This window comes from Vulpes vulpes, chromosome 11, assembly GCF_048418805.1.
Source record: "Vulpes vulpes isolate BD-2025 chromosome 11, VulVul3, whole genome shotgun sequence".
NCBI lineage: Eukaryota > Metazoa > Chordata > Mammalia > Carnivora > Canidae > Vulpes > Vulpes vulpes.
The window spans coordinates 53692217-53714176 of record NC_132790.1 but is presented as its reverse complement, the minus strand read 5'-3'; the positions used below and the strand labels follow the sequence as shown (position 1 = coordinate 53714176).

General features: G+C 42.5%; 1 protein-coding gene across 5 annotated transcripts in view; it reads left to right on the top strand.

Annotated features, from left to right (window-relative positions):
• The first annotated feature begins 18024 nt into the window (after nt 1–18024).
• SNRK (SNF related kinase) overlaps nt 18025–21960 on the top strand; it is a 55945-nt gene continuing 52009 nt past the window's right edge. For 2 of the 5 annotated variants that reach the window (XM_072726291.1, XM_072726290.1), the window contains exon 1: nt 18025–18144. The gene's annotated coding sequence lies outside the window, so the exon portion shown is untranslated. Of the gene's footprint in view, nt 18145–21212; nt 21460–21960 lie in introns of those variants that run through there. The other 3 variants (XM_072726292.1, XM_026016322.2, XM_026016323.2) reach the window with 3 other exon arrangements.

Genomic DNA, 21960 nt, shown 5'->3' with positions numbered 1-21960 from the left:
TATTAATTCTTCCAATTAATGAGCATGGAATATTTTTCCATCTCTTTGTGTCTTCCTGAATTTCTTTCAGAAGTGTTCTGTAGTTTTTAGGGTATAGATCCTTTACCTCTTTGGTTAGGTTTATTCCTAGGTATCTTATGCTTTTGGGTGCAATTGTAAATGGGATTGACTCCTTAATTTCTCTTTCTTCAGTCTCATTGTTAGTGTATAGAAATGCCACTGATTTCTGGGCATTGATTTTGTATCCTGCCACGCTACCAAATTGCTGTATGAGTTCTAGCAATCTTGGGGTGGAGACTTTTGGGTTTTCTACGTAGAGTATCATGTCATCGGTGAAGAGGGAGAGTTTGACTTCTTCTTTGCCAATTTGAATGCCTTTAATGTCTTTTTGTTGTCTCATTACTGAGGCTAGGACTTCCAGTACTATGTTGAATAGCAGTGATGAGAGTGGACATCCCTGTCTTGTTCCTGATCTTAGGGGAAAGGCTCCCCGTGCTTCCCCATTGAGAATGATATTTGCTGTGGGCTTTTCGTAGATGGCTTTTAAGATGTCGAGGAATGTTCTCTCTATCCCTACCTTGTGAAGAGTTTTGATCAGGAATGGATGCTGTATTTTGTCAAATGCTTTCTCTGCATCTAATGAGAGGATCATATGGTTCTTGCTTTTTCTCTTGCTGATATGATGATGAATCACATTGATTGTTTTACAAGTGCTAAACCAGCCTTGTGTCCCGGGGATAAATCATACTTGGTCATGGTGAATAATTTTCTTAATGTATTGTTCGATCCTATTGGCTAGTATCTTGTTGAGAATTTTTGCATCCAAGTTCATCAGGGATATTGGTCTGTAATTCTCCTTTTTGGTGGGGTCTTTGTCTGGTTTTGGAATTAAGGTGATGCTGGCCTCATAGAACGAATTGGGAAATACTCCATCTCTTTCTATCTTTCCAAACAGCTTTAGTAGAACAGGTATGGTTTCTTCTTTAAACGTTTGATAGAATTCCCCTGGGAAGCCATCTGGCCCTGGACTTTTGTGTCTTGGGAGGTTTTTGATGACTGCTTCAATTTCTTCCCTGGTTATTGGCCTGTTCAGGTTTTCTATTTCTTCCTGTTCCAGTTTTGGTAGTTTGTGGCTTCCCAGGAATGCGTCCATTTCTTCTAGATTGCCTAATTTATTGGCGTATAGCTGTTCATAATATGTTTTTAAAATCGTTTGTATTTCCTTGGTGTTGGTAGTGATCTCTCCTTTCTCATGCATGATTTTATTAATTTGAGTCTTCTCTCTCTTCTTTTTAATAAGGCTGGCTAATGGTTTATCTATCTTATTAATTCTTTCAAAGAACCAACTCCTGGTTCTATTGATCTGTTCCACAGTTCTTCTGGTCTTGATTTCATTGAGTTCTGCTCGAATCTTTATTAACTCTCTTCTTCTGCTGGGTGTAGGATCAATTTGCTGTTTTTTCTCTAGCTCCTTTATGTGTAAGGTTAGCTTTTGTATTTGAGTTCTTTCCAGTTTTTGAATGGATGCTCCAACTCCCTGCGAGCGCCTTTCCACCCGGGAAGATTGGTGAAGCTCCTGCGTCTCCGGGACGGGGCTCTCCTGTCCTGGGGACACTCAACCCGGCCTTAGCCTGGCTCCTTGTGGGGCCCCTCCCCCTTGGAGGCCTTTTGTTTCTTTATTTCTTTTTCCCCGTCTTCCTACCTTGATAGAAGCATGAACTCTTCTCACTGTAGCATTCCAGCTGTTCTCTCTTTAAATCTCAGGCCGAATTCGTAGATTTTCAGGATAATTTGAAGGTTATCTAGGTAATTTGGTGGGGACAGTTGACTTGGGGACCCTACTCTTCCGCCATCTTGCCCCTCCCCCCTTAGACCACATCTTCTTTATCCATCATCTGTTGATGGACACTGAGGCTCCTTCCACAGTTTGGCTATTGTGGACATTGCTGCTATGATTATTGGGGTGCAGGTGTCCCAGCGTTTCACTGCATCTGTATCTTTGGGGTAAATCCCCAGCAGTGCAATTGCTGGGTCCTAGGGTAGCTCTATTTTTAACTCTTTGAGGAACCTCCACACAGTTTTACAGAGTGGCGGTACTAGCCCATATTCCCACCAAAAGTGCAAGAGGGTTCCTTTTCTCTACAACCTCTCCAATATTTGTTGTTTCCTGTCCTGTTAATTTTCACCATTGTCCCTGATGTGAGGTGGTGTCTCATTGATGGTTTTGGTTTGTATTTCTCTGATGGCAAGTGATGTGGAGCATTTTCTCATGTGCTTGTTGGCCATGTCTATGTCTTCTTTGATGAAATTTCTGTTCATCTCTTCTGCCCATTTCATGATCGGATTATTTGTTTCTTGGGTGTTGGGTTTAATAAGTTATTTATAGATCTTGGATACTAGCCCTTGATCTGATACATCATTTACAAATATCTTCTCCCATTCTGTGGGCTGTCTTTTAGTTTTGTTGACTGTTTCTTTTGCTGTGAGAAGCTATTTATCTTGCTTGAATCCCAATAGTTCATTTTTGCTTTTGTTTCCCTTGCCTGCATAGATATTTCTTGCAAGAAGTTGCTGTGGCCAAGTTCAAAAAGGCTGTTGCCTGTGTTTTCCTCTAGGGTTTTGATGGATTCTTGTCTCACATTTAGATCTTTCAACCATTTTGAGTGTATCTTTGTGTATGGTATAAGATAATAGTCCAGTTTCATTCTTCTGCACATGGCTGTCCAATTTTCCCAGCACTATTTATTGAATAGACTGTCCTTTTTCCAGTGGATATTCTTTCCTGCTTTGTCGAATATTAGTTGAATATAGAGTTGAAGGCCCATTTCTGGATTCTCTCTTCTGTTCCATTGATCTATCTGTATGTTTTTGTGCCAGTACCACACTATCTTGATGATCACAGCTTTGTAGTACAACTTGAAATCCGGCATTGTTTGCCCCCAGCTCTGGTTTTCTTTTTCTTTCTTTCTTTCTTTTTTTTTTTTTGGTTTTCTTTTTCAATATTCCCCTGGTTATTTGGGGTCTTTTTTGCTTCCACACAAATCTTAAGATTATTTGTTCCAACTCTGGGCTCACTTATTTCATCCTCATATCGCTGATCCTTTGAGGCAGGTACTCCCAGAATACCAATGCCAGACCGAGGCCCCGACCATGCCTGGCAGGTATCCAAGTAGCCGTGTAAGATTCCCAGGGGGGCACTCCTTCGTTGGCTATTCAGATTCTGGGTGAGCAAAGGACTGGCAGGGTCTAAATTCACATATTCCGACTGAGACTTCTTCAAAGACATATTCAGAGTTGACTTATCTCAGGAAATTGTTAAGAAATTGCCCACATAGAAAAGCCAGTAGGATTTGCGATGCAGGTGACGCTATAGTGTATAAAATAATCACCCAGAGCTTCATCTGGATGTGGATGAAAGGCTCCCTTGGAATTGCTGCTGCAGAGACAGAAATTTGGGGGAATTTGCGGGGGAAGTCACCGCAAGCACTATTAAAACCAAAAGAAATGTAATCCAACTTTGTTTTTGTCCATGGGTGAGAATGTGCCCAGGCCTCAGCATTTTGGGGTGTAACTTGGGCCATTTCCCCACCCTGGAAACAGAAGCCACTGACCTCACGCACCTTCTGAGTGGAGTGTCCATACAGTTCTCCAGGCGCATCATGCTAGATGCTGAATTTAACAGCAGCCCCAGGCTCTGGTCCTTAGGAGCACAATTGCACTCTGCCTGGTTTTCTCTCTGACACTTTTTATGGAGAGAAAATGTGTGACTTTTCTTGATGAGCAAACAGCCGAAGGTGTTTGGGAAGGTCTATCATTTTTTTCTGGTGGCAAGACACCCTAAACTAAATTCATTAGCAGCTCTTCTGTTTGGAATTTCAAAATATTCTCTGACCTATATAAATTCCTTGTTATGTCCTCTACGAATACAAGAAGATTAACTGGCATGCGCTGTGGCTACAGAGCAAAGCAGCAGCATAGTATAGCAAAAAGGGGCTTGGAGGCTGTCATTCCACTGTTGAAAACATCAAAACCCATGCTCTGGCCCCTGCTTCCTCTCTTCCTAAGGATTTTTCTTCATGTCTATATTTTTATGAATAGTAGATCATAGATGCCACTTTTTAGGTACAAGTCAAGACTTGTCCTCAGTTCTACATGTATTTGTCATTTATTCCTGTTTCTATATTTTCCTCCCTTTTAGAAAAATATGAAAGGAATACCAGGACAGAAGTTTGGCTGTGTCTTATGAGCAACTAACTATAATGAGTCATATGGGCAAACGCTGAGCTGGTGACCACCGACTCAAATAAATCAGTTTCCTCTCTACCTCTCAGTTTTCTTTCCCTAAATAAACAGGATACAATATACCCATTGGTTAATTCATTTGACAAATATTTATTGAGCTCTGAGTCTGTGCCTTGCACCAGTACAGGGTGCTGGAGCTACAGTGGTAAACAAAATACTTAAGGTCTCTGCCTTCATGAAATTTAGTTATCAGTGGATATTAAAGCCTTGCAGGGACCAAAAAAAAAAAAAAAAACCTCTGTATCGGTCAGAAGTAATATATATATATTTGCTTATGAAAACATTCTTTCCCCCCTCTATTTCTAAAACCAATGTTCTCGCCTGTCTGTACTGCTTACTGGCATTTACTCGATGACACCTTAACAACAACGAACTGTAGTCTCGTCAAGGACAAATGCATGGCTTAGAGTTTTCATATTCCCAGTGCTCAGGATGATGGGGTAGCTGGCTCTGAGCCCTGAACATGGTCTTAAGGCCAAGGGTCGCTAGCCTTTTTCCTTTCCTAAACGGCCTTTTATCTGGGGCAGGCCACTGTAGATGTTGAATATATGATCACAATGATAATAAAACTGGTATTTTCCTACTAGAATTAATGATGGGTAAAGCTGTGCCAAGATACCTTTGTGAATATTAATGATTTGAACAATTTAGTCCTGAGGTTGTAGATACTCAGGGACACTGCATTTCATGTTCATGTTCATTAATCAACCTCAATTTGTTTAGACTAGTGATTCCCCACCCCCCCACCCCCCACCCCCAGTTTATGACCACGATTAGCCCCTGAAATCTGAATCAGGCCATTTTGGTTGATTTCATTTGGTGCAGAGTTAGATTTAGTTCACTGATTATGAAAGAAACCATCCTGAGTTCTCAGTTTCTGGCCCTTCCCTTGGCTCTGAGCTCACACGTATGCCCCATTACCTTGACTAACTGAAAATTTATTATTAGGAAGTATGGGGATTATCATGAATAAGCCACAGCCATCCACAGTGCAGATTGAGATCTACTAACTAGCATCAGGTCCAGGCAAAGGGCGCCTGTTGGGAGGGCCTGAGTGCTGACTGGGAACCAGAGTCCAGTCATCTCCTGTGAGTCAGGCCCCCATGTGCTATAAGGTAGTGTGTTAAGTGTCATTAAAAGAGGGCTCAGCTCTTGCTGGCAGTCTTTGTTCCTTTCACCACTACCCATACTCCCAACTCTCCTCCACTCCAAGGAGCAGAGGACTGGATACAGATCAACAAACCCTCATGCTGGCCATTCCAGGAGTGGCTAGAGAGAGAGAAGAGAAAAAGAGGATGGGGTGGTGGGATGGTGAGCATCTACATGACCCATCCCACTTCTCCTACCCAACCTTTCAATTGTTTTCTGAGGACTAGGTGGTTCTTCCCCTTTCAACATTATTCTTTTAAATTAAATTTTGAGGACAAAAGGTATTTAACACTTTAAGAAGTAGGATGGCCTAAATTTAGTCTCAATTCTGAAATTTTGAATCTTGTAAGCCACTCATTTGATTGCTTGTATGTTTACTAAGCAAGTTCATTGGGTAGCTACCATATGCCAAGCATGGGGAATATAGTGGTGAACATGTTCAGTCTTCATCTCAGAGGAACTTGTAATATAGAGTGAAAGTCAGAGAGATTGTAATCGTGTATTGGAAGAGCCATGCCACATGGTCCATGACGTGTTATGGGAACACAAAGAGGCTGCCCAGTGCAGACTGGGGACGAGGTAGGTTGGAAGCTATGGTGGTTGGAGGCTAAGACCTAAGAGACATAGAAGTCAACAATGAAGATAGGAGACAGATTATCCAGTTTGCCTTTCCATCATTGTCATTTGTGACTTTGGGGGTAAAGGATAAAGATAGGTCTTTCCTGAAGGTCACCTGAGTGTACTACCTCAGTATGACCTACCGCTGTCTAAAGGTTGGCTCAGAGTGCTCATCAAAGCTCAGGGAAAACGAGGTTATTTTAAGTTAGGAGTGAATTGCCATGTATACCATGGTGTCCATGACTTTGGGACCAAAATTCAAGAAACATTGAGGGTATCTCCAGGTTTCTTTTCCTTGACTCAGCAAATTGGAGGCTAGAGGAGAAATAAAGGAAGAGTTACTAGCTCTAAGTAACTACAGTTACAAGTGCTAAGGATCTCATGTATTGTTGTTACTAGCTTTAAAAACAGCACCATGTTGTCTATGTCATATAATTACTTACAGTCTCCCCTGCCTAAAACAAATCCAAGTTATGTCTTCTTGGAAAATATAAGAGTGTCATGGCAGAGATGCTATGAATTTGTTGTGAGGGGTTGGGGGTTGAGAGAGCATTGGAAATGGCATATTTGGCACTGATTTTTTGGTCCTCAAATGAGAGTTAGGTAGGGGATGGCTCACAGTCTGGTGGAAGAGGATGGACAAGTCATTACAAGTCAATGGAAAGAGCGAGGTTCTCTTGGCAACATGCAGGAACAGAGTGGAGAACCAACCTGGGTGTCCCACATGTGGACAAGAGCATAGAAAGTGTCCTAAGCAGGATTAGGGTCTCTAACGTGCCTCATGCTTTCAAGTACAGTCACATGACACTGTTTTATATCCTAGCTTTTTAATTTTTTTAATTGTAGCATATATTTAGCTTTTATGAAAATAACACCATGAAAAAAGAAAACAGAATTTAGGGACTTTGATTGCTCTTTTTTCTTTTTTATATTTATATTGCTTTTTCATTTTCATCTTGGTTTGGCTTTGCTCAAATAGTTTAAAGCAAATTCTAGGCATCATTTAATTTCATTCCTAAATATTATAGTAGGTATCTCTATCGAAGAATAACTTTTTAAAAAACATAACCACAATACCATTTTTATGTGATGAAATACCCAAAACATGCCAAATTTTCCTAACTAGCTCCAGTAATATTTTTATAGTTGTTTCATTCAAATCAGGATCCAAATAAGATCAATACATCATATTTAATTGAAAGAACTCTTAGGTCTCTTTTACTCTGTAAATTCTTCTCTCTTCTTGGTTTTTATGCCATTTACTTGAGGAAGGAGAGATATGAGTCATTGTCCTGTATAATATCCTACATTCTGGATTTGGCTGATTGTTTCCCCATAGTGTTATTCAATTTCTTCTTGTATTTACAAGCTGGATTAGATTCTTGTTAAAATGTTTTTTTGGCTAGAAAACTTTGCAGATGCTATGTGTTTTCTAATGTATTACATCATGAGGTGCACAGTGTCTGAAAAGTGTCTGAAAGTCCCACTTTCAGAAACGTAAAAATTAGTCAGTGGGTTCAGATGTTATCAGCATGGTCCACCCAAAGGTTCCCTGTCAACCTTTCGCCTAATAGTCATTGATGGTAGTTTTCTGGATTCTTCATTTTATTAGGTGTTCCAGGGTCGTGGTTTTCTATCATTCCTTCTGTCTTTATTAGCTAGAATTCTTCTATAAAAAAACTCCTTATTATCTCTTTGGTTGCTCTGAAACACAGTTCATACCAGAAAGGCAGAAGAAATACTTCTTTATCTCCCATTATGCACTCTTAATTTAATTTAGTCCATTGTAGACATTGTTTTCCAATGCTCAAATTGTCTCCTCCTTGGCCAGTGAAATCACCTCAAGTCAACTTCTGTGTTGCCATGATCTGACCCTAGCAGGACTGGATACCTCCTTTTTTTTCTTTTTTCTTTTCTTTATTTATTTTTTAGATTTTATTTATTCATTTGACAGTAAGAGAAACACAGAGAGAGTGTATGCGTGAGTTGGGGGAAGGCCAGAGGGAGAGGGAAAAGCTGCTGAGCAGGGAGCCTGACATGGGGCTTGATCCCAGGACCTGGGATCATGACATGAGCTGAAGACAGATGCCTAACTGACTGAACCACCCAGGTGCCCCTCTACAATTTCTTTCTGATAAATTCACTAGATTTGGGGAAATCTTTATACCCTCATCTCCACTACCATTTTATCACTTATGACAAATAATGGTTTATACTAGTTGTATCAGTCAGGAAGGCTTTCAGCTCTAAGTAAGCATAATGAACAAACAGCATTTTCAATTTTTTCACAGAACACAAAGTCTGGAGCAGGCAGCTGTTAGCATTTGTTCAGCAGCTCATGAGATCCAGAGCCAGCATTGCTGTGATTCTCTTGGCCTCTCCTTCCTGGTTGCAAAATGGCAGCTCCTACTCCAGGCATCATGCCCAACTGGGGCAGGAAGAAAGGGGAAGGCCAGAGCCAGCTGCAGCTGTCCCTTTGTATCAGAGAAGCAAAAGCTTTCCCCAAACCACCATACCCCCCTCCCACTCAGCTGAATTCTAAAAGATCTCATTGGCCAGACTGAATTAGATGGACATCCCTACTTGCAAGGGTGGCCAGGAAAGTGAGCACTTAGTTTTGCTAGGTTCCATAGTTCAAGCAAGCAGGAGTGGGGGCTGAGGGTGAATATAGGGTTACTAGGTCTGGGAGAGTAGTCTTGAGGCCTGAATCAATATTCCCTATGTTGATTTTTTTGTTTTTATTTTTATTATTGTTTTAAAGATCTATTTACTTATTTCGAGAGAGAGACAGGGGGAGAGAGAGAGAGAGAGAGAGAGAGAGAGAGAGAGAGGGAGAGAGACAGAGAGAACACATGTGTGGGTGGGGGACAGAGAGAGGATCTTCAAGCGGACTCCCCACTGAGCGTGGAACCCAACTCAGGGGCCCAATTTCATGAACTATGAGATCATGACCTAAGCCAAAATCAAGAGTCAGATGCTTAACTGATTGAGCCACTCAGGCACCCCTACTTTTTAATTTTTACATAATGTCTACTATTCCTTGATTCTGAATCAGGGTGGGATAGTTGAACTGTGAATTGGAAATGAGTATAGCTGCTCTAAGGAAATGAGTATCAGCTGTTTTGGCATCCATGCCCTGATGGCTCAGCTCCGTTCAGTTATCAGATGCCATCTCCAGCTGCAGGATCTCTGCTGCCAAGTGTCCATGCTGCCAAATGTCCCATCTCCTGTCTGCATGGGGCCAAAGCAGTCTCACCTTCATCAAGACAGACCTCATTCAAGCTGTAGTGATCCATATGATGCCAGGATACCTTGTGGCTACAGTTTCACAGAAACCACTCAACCTTCACACGGTTATGATAAAGAGAAGCACTAACACACAGCCAGCACTCCACAGACACTGAAACACTGAGCTTATTCTGAATTGACTGATAGGCAGCCACTGCCTGGAGCCTCACAGTTCTGTTGCCTTGGCCATCTTGGCTCCTCTCTGAGGACCCTCCCCACCTGCCCATGACCTCCTTAGCATCCAGCAATTGAAAGTTAGGGCCTGGTCTAGTAGGGGTCCTAAGGCCTTACTACCTACCAGGACTAGGCCATCCATTCTGTGTCTGTACACAGAGGTAATAAAAAAAAAATACTATTCTCCATGAGAAAGCACATTGTTCCTATTCTTACTGGTCATTTTTCTGGACTGTCCATAGCTAAAGGGCAAATGATAACTAATTCAAGGAATGGAAGTAGATAATTCTATCACTGACAATTTTGATTTCCTCAAGGCTAATAAGTCTCATATTAGAAAACCTGAGTTGTTCCGATAGTAGTTTTATTTTTTTCCTTTTTCATGATCTAGGTATTGAAACTGCTGGTCACTTACCCAATATCTATCCTCTCCTTTCTCTTTTCTGTCAGAACCCGATTTCCTTGTGGGGGTGGGGGTGGGGGTAGTATGTGAGGAGCTAAAAACCATATTTCCTATTCTCCTTTGGAACTAGGGCTGGTCATATGACACACTTAGGACCAATGAGATGCATATGAAAATCCATAGGACTTCCAAGAAATCTCTTTCAGGCAGACAGGCTCTGTGGGCCACAGCCAGAACTCCTCCTGGAATGAACTGAAAGGTATACTGCCATCAACTTTGGTCATCCCAAATGTCCATTTGTGCACTCTTATGTAATATTACCTCGTATCACTGGTTCTGTTGCTTGGTTCACTTATTTGACAAATACTTATTGAGCACTTGGGCTCAGTAAGTTGAGCATGTGCTGATCAGGTGTTATAGGTTCATATGTCCCAGGGCCAGGCCTATAATTAGAGATGTAGGCCAGGGCTGAAGGACCATAGCAGATGAAGGAAGACCTAGGCCCTGGCTAACAAAGAGGGTGGGGTGAGCCATTGCTCAGGTGTAGCAGCTGGTTTGACATTTGATGGATTCAAACCCCAAGTTGCAAGATCTTCCCATTTTTCAAGAGGGGCCAGAAATCTTGATTTTATTTTTCAAAATTAACTCTGCTTGGGGCTGGACTTCTAGCTATGGCAGAGTGAAACTGGAAAAAGTTGGCATATTAGTTTTCTATTGCTTTGTAACAAATTATCACAAACTTATCAGCCCAATCAACATATGTTTGCCAACTCACAGTTCTTGTAGATCCAAAGTCCAGGCAGATGCAACATACCCTCTACTCAGGGTCTTACAAACCTCAAATGAAGGTGTTAGCTGGACCAGGCTCTTAACTAGAGGCTTTGGAAAAGAATCCACTTCCAAGCTCATTGAGGCCAAAGTCATCATACTATGCCACATGAATATAAATAAGGAAATCAAATCCAGCAGCATGTTACAATGACCAAAGTGGAATTTATTTTGGGGATGCAAGGTTGATTTGGCATATGAAAATTCATTAATGTGGGCAGCCCCAGTGGCGCAGCGGTTTAGCGCCGCCTGCAGCTCAGGGCATGATCCTGGAAACCATGGATCAAGTCCCACATCAGGCTCTCTGCATGGAGCCTGCTTCTCCCTCTGCCTGTGTCTCTGCCTCTCATTCTCTCTCTGTGTCTCTATGAATAAATAATCTTTAAAAAAAAGAAAATTAATTAATGCAATGTGTCATATTAATGTAATAGACAAAACCTACATGATCATGTCAATACATGCAGAAAAAGCATTTGGCAAAATCCAACACTCATTCATGATGAAACTCTCAACAAACTCTGAATATCAGGGAATTTATTCTAATATATAAAAAGCACCTAAGAAAAACCTATAGCAAATATCATACTTAATAGTGGAAGACTAAATGCGTTTTTTGAGAACAAAGGAAGAATAACTACTTTTACCACTTTTTTATTTTTTTAAAGAGTGTTGGATTTTATTTATTCATGAGAGATGGAGAGAGAGAGAGAGAGGCAGAGACACAGGCAGAGGGAGAATAAGGCTCCATGCAGGGAGCCTGATGTGGGACTCAATCCCAGGACTCCAGGTTCATGCCCTGGCTAAAGGCAGGAGCTAAACTGCTGAGCCACCCAGGGATCCTTACCACTTTAAAAAAAAATATTTTTATGTAATTTCTATACAAAATGTGGGATTGAAACTTACAAACCTGAGATCAAAGTTACATGCTCCAGTGATGGAGCTAGGCAGACACCCCAAAGAACTAACCACTTCTATTCAATATCATACTGTAAGTTATAGGCTGTCAAGAAGACAAGAAAAAGAAATTAAAGGCATTCAGACTGGAAAAAGAAGAAACAAAAGTGTCTTTATTAGCAGAAAATATGATTTTGCAGATAATATGATTAAAATACTATTTAATCTGAAAACACTAAGAAGAACTAAAAAATGAGAATGTCAAAGGATATAAAAAATCAGTATTTTTATATTCTGATAATGAACAACCTAGAAATAAAGAAAATAATGCAATTCACAATAGCACTAAAAAGAAAAGTACTTAGAAGTAAGGGTAACAAAAGATGTGTACAACTAAAAACTACAAAACATTGCTGACAGAAATTTTAAAAGATCTAAATAAATGGGGAGCTATACCATGTTCATGAACTGTGAAGACTCCTTATTGTTAAGGTGGCAATTCTCCCCAAATTGGCCTATACATACAACTCCAAAAAAAATACCATTCTTCAAAAACACTGTTTTGGTAGAAATTGACAAGCTGATCCTAGAGTTTACATGGCATTGCAACATACCTAGAATAGCAAAACAATTTTGAAAAATAACAACATAGTTGGAGGACTTATTCTGCCCATTTTCAAAACTTACTATAAAACAACAGTAGTCAAGATTATGTCACAGTGGTTTAAGGATAGACATGTAGAATCAATAGAAATGAATAGGAAGTCCAGAAAACCCTTACATTTATGGTAAATAGATTTTCAGTGACGGTGACAAGGCAATTCAATTGGGAAATGATACTCTTTGACAAATGGTTAAGGGGTAATTGACTATCCATATGCAAAAAATGAATTAATTGATAAAACATGTAGACACTTTATATCACATATAACAATTAACTAAAATTGGATTATAGACTACAATGTCAAATTGAAAACTATAAACTTGAAAAAAACTCAAAAAAATCTTTTGACTTTGGCTTAGGCAAAAATTTCTTAGATATGACATCCAAAATATGATTTATAAAAAAAAATTTGATAAATTGGGATTCATCAAAATCTAAAACTTTGGCACATCTAAAGATATCATTAAAAATATGAGAAGACAAACCACAGCCTGGGAGAAAATATTTGCAAGTCATATATCTAATTAAGGACTTGTATCTGAAATATATAAAAAAGTCTTAAAACTCATTAAGACAAACAACCCAATTAAAAATGGGCAAAAGATTTGAATAGATCTTTCACCAAAGAAGATATATGAATAATTAAAAATTTAGCACATGAAAAGATGATCAACACTGTTGATCAGAGAAATGCAAATTAAAATCACAGTGAAATACCTCTATACTTTTATTAGAATATTGATAACCTAAAAGTCAAATAATGCCAAGTGTTGCTAAGGGTATGGTGAAACTAGAGCCCTCATATATTGATGATGGGAATATAAAATAGTAAGTCGCTTTAGAAAGTAATTTTTCAGTTCCCTAAAATGTTAAAGAGTTATGACATGACCCAATAATTCTACCCAGCAATATACCCCCCAAAATGAAAACATTGCCATTTAGAGTTTATATAATTATTCATAGCAGCATTATCCACAATAGCAAACATCTGGAAATAAATAAAATGTAGTTTATCTATATAATGGAATACTATTCAGCAATACAAAGGAATGAACAGATACAACTACATGAACTACAGCATGGATAAATCTAAATGAAAGAAGCCAGACACCAAAGACTACATATTGTATGATTCTATTTATATAACATTTCTAGAAAGGCAAACCTACAGAGATGGAAAACAAATTATTGGTCATGGAGGACTTGAAATTGGAGAGTGCTTGTATATGCACATGAGAAGACTTTTAGGGAGAGATGGAAATACTCTAAAAGTGGATTAAGGGGATGATTGCACAACTTTATAAGCTTACTAAAAATCACTGAATTATCATGTATTCTGGGTGAACCTTACAATACACATATTAGACCTCAATAAAGAGGTTAAACATAAAAATTAAATCTCCCAATTTTAAAAAGTTCACAACTAATTAAAATTCTTAAAAGACCTTTTCCCTTTGTGGGGGGAAAAATACCCCAAGTCTGTGGTGTAAACCCTTGGGCTGCTCTCTTAAAACATCAGAGCCCAGTGGCATGAATAGAATTTTAAATGAAATAAAATCCTTGTTTTCCAGGAGTTAAAGATTCAAAGGCAGAGAATGGGAAGTAAACAATTATAACACCTAATGATAAATGCTCTAAGTGGGATGTGCAGAGAGGTATGGGTCCAGAGAATCCTTGACTCTGACTGGGTTTGGGTTGGGGTACCACAGACGAGGTTGGACACTGCAGTTAGGTTTTGAAGCATAAGCAGGAATTCAGGAGATTCCAAGTGTGGGAAGTGGAGAAAAGGGGTGGGAGACATTTCCAGGCAGAGGGAATAGAATCGGCCAAGTCTTAAAGGTGTGAAAAAGCAGTTCCCTTTGAGAACTGGGGAGGTTGGAGATGTGGCACACACGGAGAATGGAAAGAGCAAGAAGGGGCGATGGGGCCGTATCAGGAATGGTTTGGCAGGCCATGTTAAAGTTTTGGACATGGGATTAAGACGGGATTTACTTGTTGGAGAACACGCACATGCTTCTTTTGGCCTGAATTAAACTTTGCAAATCTTGGCAACATCATATTGTATTCATTTAAACATATCCATTAATATACCACTTACTGTGTACCAGGCACTGTTTTAATACTTAAAATAAACTCAATCCCATCAACAGTGGTTCTCAAACTCTAACTTGCATCAGAATCACCTGAAAGTGTTCTTGAAACAGAAACTACAGTTTTCGATTTAGTACATCTGGAATGGAGACTGAGAATTTGAATTTTGATTCAGTTCCCAGAAGAAGCTGATATTGTTGGTCAAGAGAGCACACTTTGAGAACCATTTCTTTATACCATCTTTATAAGAAAGATATCATTATCACTACCATCCTCATGTTACAGAGAAGAAAACAAACAGAAGGTTAAGGAACCTGCCCAAAGCCATAGAGAATTAAGTGATGGGGCTGGGATTTGATGCCAGGCAATAACTGTCATGTCTCTTAGCTCACATGTTGCAAATGAACAGAGTTAAGGGCTGGCATTTTCAATCTTTGTTTGCAACTATCAAAAATACATTACACACACACACACACACACACACACACACACATGGTGGCCTTCACTGATATCTGAGATAAGAGAAACATGCTAACTGATGCCAATGGGGTAGTATGAGAAAGTCTTTGAGGAACTCTGTAGGCCTTTCCAATGAAGTATCATTATTTTTTGGTCCTACTGGGATGAAGCCAGGATTTAGAAATGCACAACTATCAATGTACAAAATGACTAATTAAATATGTAAAGCAAAATCCTTAAATACATGTTATAACTCAAAATTGAGTGCACCATTCCTGCCCTGGGCGCTCATGGGTTTCTCGCTGCTGCTGGGCAACTCGATTCTCGTGGACCTGCTGGGGATTGCGGTGGGCCACATTTACTACTTCCTAGAGGATGTCTTCCCCAACCAGCCTGGAGGCAAGAGGCTGCTGCTGACCCCCCGCTTCCTGAAGCTGCTACTGGATGCCCCACAGGAAGATCCCAATTACCTGCCCCTCCCGGAGGAGCAGCCAGGACCCCTACAGCAATGACCCTACCCAGGGCCAGGGCCAGCCCCAGGGGCCTGTTTTCCTGGCCTCTGGCAGGCCTCCATCCCACCCCTATCTCCCACTTACAGGGAGAGCAACCTGTCCTGGAGACCGGGCTGGTGTTCAGGGCCAATCCAAATAAACAGAATGACCTGCAAAAAAAAAAAAAAAAAAAAAAACTGTACATGGTTACTCAATACCTATTGTTTTAAATATAGTTTAATTTTTTCAAATTATGAAAACTAACAATATCTAGAGAAGATAATATGATGCTTGTATGTATGTGTGTGTGTGTGTGGTGATGGGGGGGGGGGTGTCCCAAGATGAAAATTGCAATTCTTTCAAGAATCTGCTTGCTTTTCACATCTTGATCTAATTTGTAGCATTGCCCTGGTTGCCTTCTGATAAACAACTTCTTCCTTAAATTGGTGGCATTATGTTATATTTGAGATTTGAATCACAGAAACTGTAATACAAACCTGCATGCTCCATCTTGTCGTTTTGTAGAGTGCTGTATATCTAATTAAAGCTTCTTACGGGTCCATAAAAAGACCTAACATTAAAAAAAGCAGTCTGTGTTGGAGAAAGCCTCCAGGCAGATTGGAGGAGGGGTTTCTTCATTAACAATAAACATATTTGCTTATATTCAAAGTTAAGTAATAATATATTAATTTGCACTTGAATATTCTTAAATATTGCCTAAGCATAATAAGATCATGTTACTACATCTATGGTGTGGAACTGAAAATGGGTCATGTTCTTGCCAGCAGCACTATAGCTTCCCAAGAAACACTGGGGATGAATGAATGATTTACTATCTGGCTGTATCCCTGACTTTATTTGAATCAATCTATTATTCTGTTCCTTTTCATTTATTGTTTTGCTATTCTTATGTCCTTGTTACCTTATAGACTTTAGCTGAAACCTGAGTCACACACAGCAACAATATAAATACTGTTTTCGAAGGGCTTATTTATTATGGCCATTGCTTTGTGGTTACTGTTACTCTCAGGGCTATAGGTCTGGTGGCAGAGGTCGTCAACCACTGGATTCCCTTGGGAGACCATTAGAGTGGGTCTTTTTTTGTTTGTTTTTCTTTTACAGGGTTCCCTAAATAGTGATATCTCCCTGAGGGGAAAAGTACATGGTCTTCCAACTTTCCAGTAGTGAAAGACTGACTGAATTCCACAAAAGAGCTACTGCGTAACATACGCCTAGAGTTAGAATGTCAGTGTCAAAGTGAGATTTTTCCTTTATGGTCTTTCTCAATCAGAGTGATCCCAGAGTTGGGGCTTTGACTCATCCTTAAGGGACGGAGGCTTAGCCTGAGGCCTAGAGTCCCAGGCTTTTCCCAGCCAATGATCCATCACCCCATCCTAGAGCATTAGGCTGACTGGGAGTCCCCCTTTAATAGAAAACCTTGTTCTCACCCTAAGGGCTTGCATCTCCCCACAATCCACTTACTTTTCAATCATCTTCAGACATGCAAAATTGATGCTGTGGAGATTGTCTGAAAAAAACAAAACAAAACAAAAACAAAAACCCTGACATTTGCAGGTCAGCAAAGACACACTTGCTAAAGCCATCTAGATTCCTCTTCTGCACCTAGTCAACTTAATCAAATTTGGAGCATCTGAGCAGGTTTTATTTGTATATTTATTTTTTTCTTGTGTCCTTCTTCACTAGGCATTTTTTATTAGAAGGGTGGAAAGAAAGGAGAAACAGAAAGGGAAAAGCAGGTCGGAGAAACCTGGCATCTGGCTTGTTGGCTCTCCCTTTTAGGAAGCCTCAGAGAGCCTGTCTTCCACCTATTGAAAGACAAGCTTTCGAGGGTGGGAGTCAGGAGCCCAGCACCCCTCTCTGGCCTTGCCTAAGCTCCCTTCCCGAGCCAGTTGGCCTGGTGACCATGCCGCTGGACTCGCTGGTTAAACCACGATTAATCCTGGACTTGGTCTGCTTTAACGCTTTCCGTGACCTTTTGCCCTTCCAGGTGGTTTCCAGGAGAGGCCGCTAACTGATGGGGCCGGGCTAGTGTCTCCCGTCGACCTTTAAGGCCAGCGCTGCACTCAGATGGTGGGCTTTTCTCCTTTTGTTTAAATAGCAACAAAATCAGTAAAATTCCTTCAAATTGGGTTCCCAAGAAATAAAACTGTAGAGAAGAAGAGCATATGCATATATTTATATATGTATATGTATACGTGAATGTATATTTAATCTTTTCCCTCTCCTCGCTTAAACTTGGCGGGAGACGCGGTGCACCCCCAGAAGGGCAAAGCGCGTGCTGCCCTCACGGCCAGCCCCGGGGCGCGGCCAGGTGCGCGGGCAGCCCCGGCGCTCCGATTACCCCGGTAGCTCGCGCCACTCTTCTCGGCCATCGCCCCATATCCCTTGTGCTTCCTCCTTCCCCGGGCCCTCTCCTCGGGCGCCTCGCCCGCTTCCCGCCGCCAGCCCACTGCCACGGATCCCCCCTGGCCCGACGCCGCCACGACGCCCTCCGCAGCCCGCGCGCCCGCGCCCGCGCCCCCGCGCCCCCGCGCCCGCGCCCGCAGGTGCTCCCGGCCCCGCCCTTCCCCCGCGGGCCCGCCCCGCTCTGCGTCACAGTGACGCGAGCCCCGCGCAGGCGCACCTCGCCCCCCCCCCCCCCCCCGCCCGCGGCCGGCCGCCCGTTCGGTATTATGATTAGCGCTGGGTGCGGGGATTCGGCGGCCGGGAGGGAGTCGTCGGCGCCGCGGCTGCTGCGGACGGACGCCCGCCTGCTGGCGGAGGTAGGGGCGAGCGCGGGGCGCGGCGGGGCGCGGCGGCCGCGGGCCGGGTGCGGGCCGGCCTCCGCCGCCGGGTAGCCTGCGGCGTTGCGGGGCCGGGAGTGCGGGCCAGGGCGCCCGCCGCGGGCGGAAAGTAAGTTGCGCGCTCGCCGCTGCGCGCTCCCCGCGCCCCGCTGCCTGTGCCGCCGCGGCGCATTGGGCCCGGAGGACGCGGGCTCGGGCGGCGGCGGCGTGCGGCCTGGCGGCGGGGCGCGGGGCGGCGGCGGGGCGCGGGGCGCGGGGCCGGCACTGGCACTGGCACTGGCACTGGCACTGCGGCGGCCGGCGGGCTCCCGGAGGCCCTGCCCTTGCGGCCGCGGCCGGACTGCGGCACCTCGGGAGGCGCCCGCGCCCCGCGCCCCGCCCCGAGCGGGCCCCGCGCCCGGCCGGGCTCCCCGCGGCTCCCCGCGGCTCCCCGCGCCCGGTGCCCTCGTGGGGTGTGTGCCGGGATGTGTTTCCTTCTCCGAGCAGCCTGGAGATCCGGCCGCAGCCAGGCTTTCTCGGAGGAACCGCAGCCTTACGAGAGAATGGGGATATTGTCTGTGGAGAAAGGGCACCGGGCCGGGAGGAGGAGCGCTGCCGCTCCCGGGGGAGACCTGCCGTTTTGTTGTTGCTTTTTCCTTTCACACCAGGAAACCTCCGTTCTTCTACATAGTCATCGCCTGTTGATCGCTTTCTGAACCATTTTGCAAAAGCCTGTCGTTAACTTGGACTTGGGATCTAGGAAAGTGACAGCCTCATCCTGGGGGGGCGTGGGGGGCCTGGAGCTGGGCAGTTCCTGACACTTGAATCGGATATGATCCACGGCTTCTTGGGAGGATTGGTTCCATCTCAGTATTTGGGAGAATTTGGCAGGAGGATTCTTAAATCTATAGAGGTCTGAGGATAGAGGACCTTTCAAACTGTCAGGTTAACTTTTTTATGTTTTTAGAAATTGAGTGCATTCTCAAAGCCTTAGGAATGGGTGATAAAGCTGATTTACTGCGTTTCACATTTCAGCAGTTTTGAGGGGGAAGCATGGTTTACCAGTGATGGAACTGCAAATGTTGAGTGTCCTGCTGAATTTTCACCAAATTTCTGTCAACTATCAGTTGCCTCAGTTCGGGTTCCTTGTTCAGGGTTGGGACACTATGCCTCAACCTAATGTATCAGAATGTTTATTAGTGTACTTTAAAGCTAGGAGCTGTCAAGTTTTATGTAATCAGTTTTTAAATTTATAATTACAAGACTTTCCATATTTATAAAATCATTCCCCTAAGGAAATCTGTCTTCTATGTCTGCTTAAATATTTCTTTTGGAATTGGATTCCTGAGGAAGAATGTACTGTACAAGTGGTGATTTAAGCATACTAATTAGACAAGTTTCCTTAAAAAAATACGTATTGATTCTTTTCTCCAGCTATCTTATTGTCCCTACTAGGAAAACAGATGACATTCCCATTTTACAGAACTAGAAATGAGAGAAATTACATGACATTCCCAAGGGCACATATTGAAGCAGTGTAGTAGCTGAAAAATTAAGTGCCCAGGGCTAACTTTTCTTACATCTTCAAGATTTTCCAGGCAGGGAATTTTGAGTGTGACCTTTCTGTTTTTTAAATCTGCACAATCAGTTTTTGTTTTATGCACAGAAATGGCTCTCGCCCCATTAATATTTTACTACTTAAAGTTTTCAGTATTGCTGCAGTAAACATACAAGAACTCAGAAGTTATCCTAATTTTTATTTTTCTAGAACAGAAATATAAATTGGGACTTTATGTTCAAATTTAATCCCATAATCCTCAAATGAAGGCTTTTATATGTCTTTATTGAAGTTGAAGGGCTCTCATGACATTTTTACTGGCCACAGGAAATAATGTTCATCTAAACCTTACCATGGGTGTTTCTGTCATATAGAAAGTGAAACTAAATGGAAAAAAGTTATTTATTTTTGGAGATAATTGAGCAGCCATCGTTCTAAGTACTGGTATAAAGAAGGTGTGATGTCTTCCCTGTGATGTCTTCCCCCACTGGGTCCAGGAAGAAAAGAGCACAAGTGAACTTTCTACACAGCCAGAATTTTAAAAACATAGATGAGGTACTCTAAAAGACCTCTTTTAACGGCATGCACACTGTTTGCTTAACAATCAGAAGATAGAATTGTTAGCCAATAAAACTATTTTTCATAATTTAGGTACTTCTCAGTGTATGTGTGTGCAGGTAAATTCTTAGAGCAATGTCAGTGAAGTTACTTGAGTAGATTCTAGCAGTTTTGAAGATAAACTTAGCCTGTTATCATTTATTCATGGTACCTTTGTGTGTCCATTTTTGAGACCCTGGATTCAAGAGTAGCAATAGAAAAATGAATAAAAACCAATTACTGCCTTGAGGAGCTCACAGGCTGTTGGGGCACTGAAGTAAGCAGTGATGATAGGATCCAGTGAATGCTGTGTGGTAAGGCATAGGCAAAACCCCGCAGAAGTACAAAGATGGTGGCAAGGAGCAATCTGACTTGCGAATGCTTCACGGAGGAGGTGACAATGGACTGGTCTTAATACAGGTAGGGTTCCCGGCAGAGAGAAGGGGAAAGTGCTCAGAGAGTTCAGGAAAGATGAGAAGACAAGGTTAAGTAGTGGAGGAAGAACTTAGATCCAAGTGGGTGAAAGGGAGTTGAGGAGGTAAAGACAGTGCAGCTGTTCTTTTTTTTAAAGAATATGAACAGGAAGAGAGAGGAGTGGCAGGAGCTCTGGGCATGGAGAGGGAAGTGTTTTGGTATCTTGTTTTTGTTTGCAAAGAGCTAGTGTAAAATTTCTCAGACTTAATAGCCTCACAAGAGCTCTTTTCATATATTGGCTGCTCTGGATGATCTGGAGCTAGATTATTCACACTGGATGGTTTCCTCATACCTTTTTCTGTAAGTCTGCTTTGGGTTGAGGCCTTATATCCCATGGGAAGCCATTTCTTGCTGGTGGCAGGGGAGGAGCCTGTCTAAAGAGGATCCCTGCTGCACCTTTCCTTTTTTTTTTTTTTTAATTTTTATTTATTTATGATAGTCACAGAGAGAGAGAGAGAGAGAGGCAGAGACACAGGCAGAGGGAGAAGCAGGCCCCATGCACCGGGAGCCCGACGTGGGATTCGATCCCGGGTCTCCAGGATCGCGCCCTGGGCCAAAGGCAGGCGCCAAACCGCTGCGCCACCCAGGGATCCCTGCTGCACCTTTCCTGAACGTTTATTTCTCTGCTGCTTCCAGAGCCTCCTGAGACTCTTCTTTGGAGCCTCCAGCATTCGGCTTCTGCTCAGGTAGCCTCTTCCATGACAAATCAGGCGTCTTTCTCTCTCCTTACTTGTTTTATGGTACCTTCCAAAGTGCTGCGATGTAGCACTTACTTCAAAGTCAGTCACAGGCCATGTGCTGTGATGTTTTGAGTTCTGCTGTATCTTCCAGGCTCAAAGCAGGATTGGGTCTATTTAAATACATACCCCCTCAAATGCATATGTTGGCCTGGAAATGTAACGTAGGTTATGAAGTCTGTGCTCCAGAAGTGTGGGTTACAGGTCTTATAAATGGTCAGATCATAACCCCACTGGGCGTCAGTTGCTCATTTGTTGAAATGCAGTTATTTTTCTCAAACTTTAAAGACTGTCAGCTCTTTGAAGGCAGAGACCAAGTCCTTGATTTAAACATCCCCCGACCAGTGTGATGGCCTCATGCATGGTTAGTATACCCAAGTGGTGTCTTCATGAAGAAACTTCAAAAATCTAAACTTATTTTGTTGATTTAACCAGCCTATTAATAGAAAC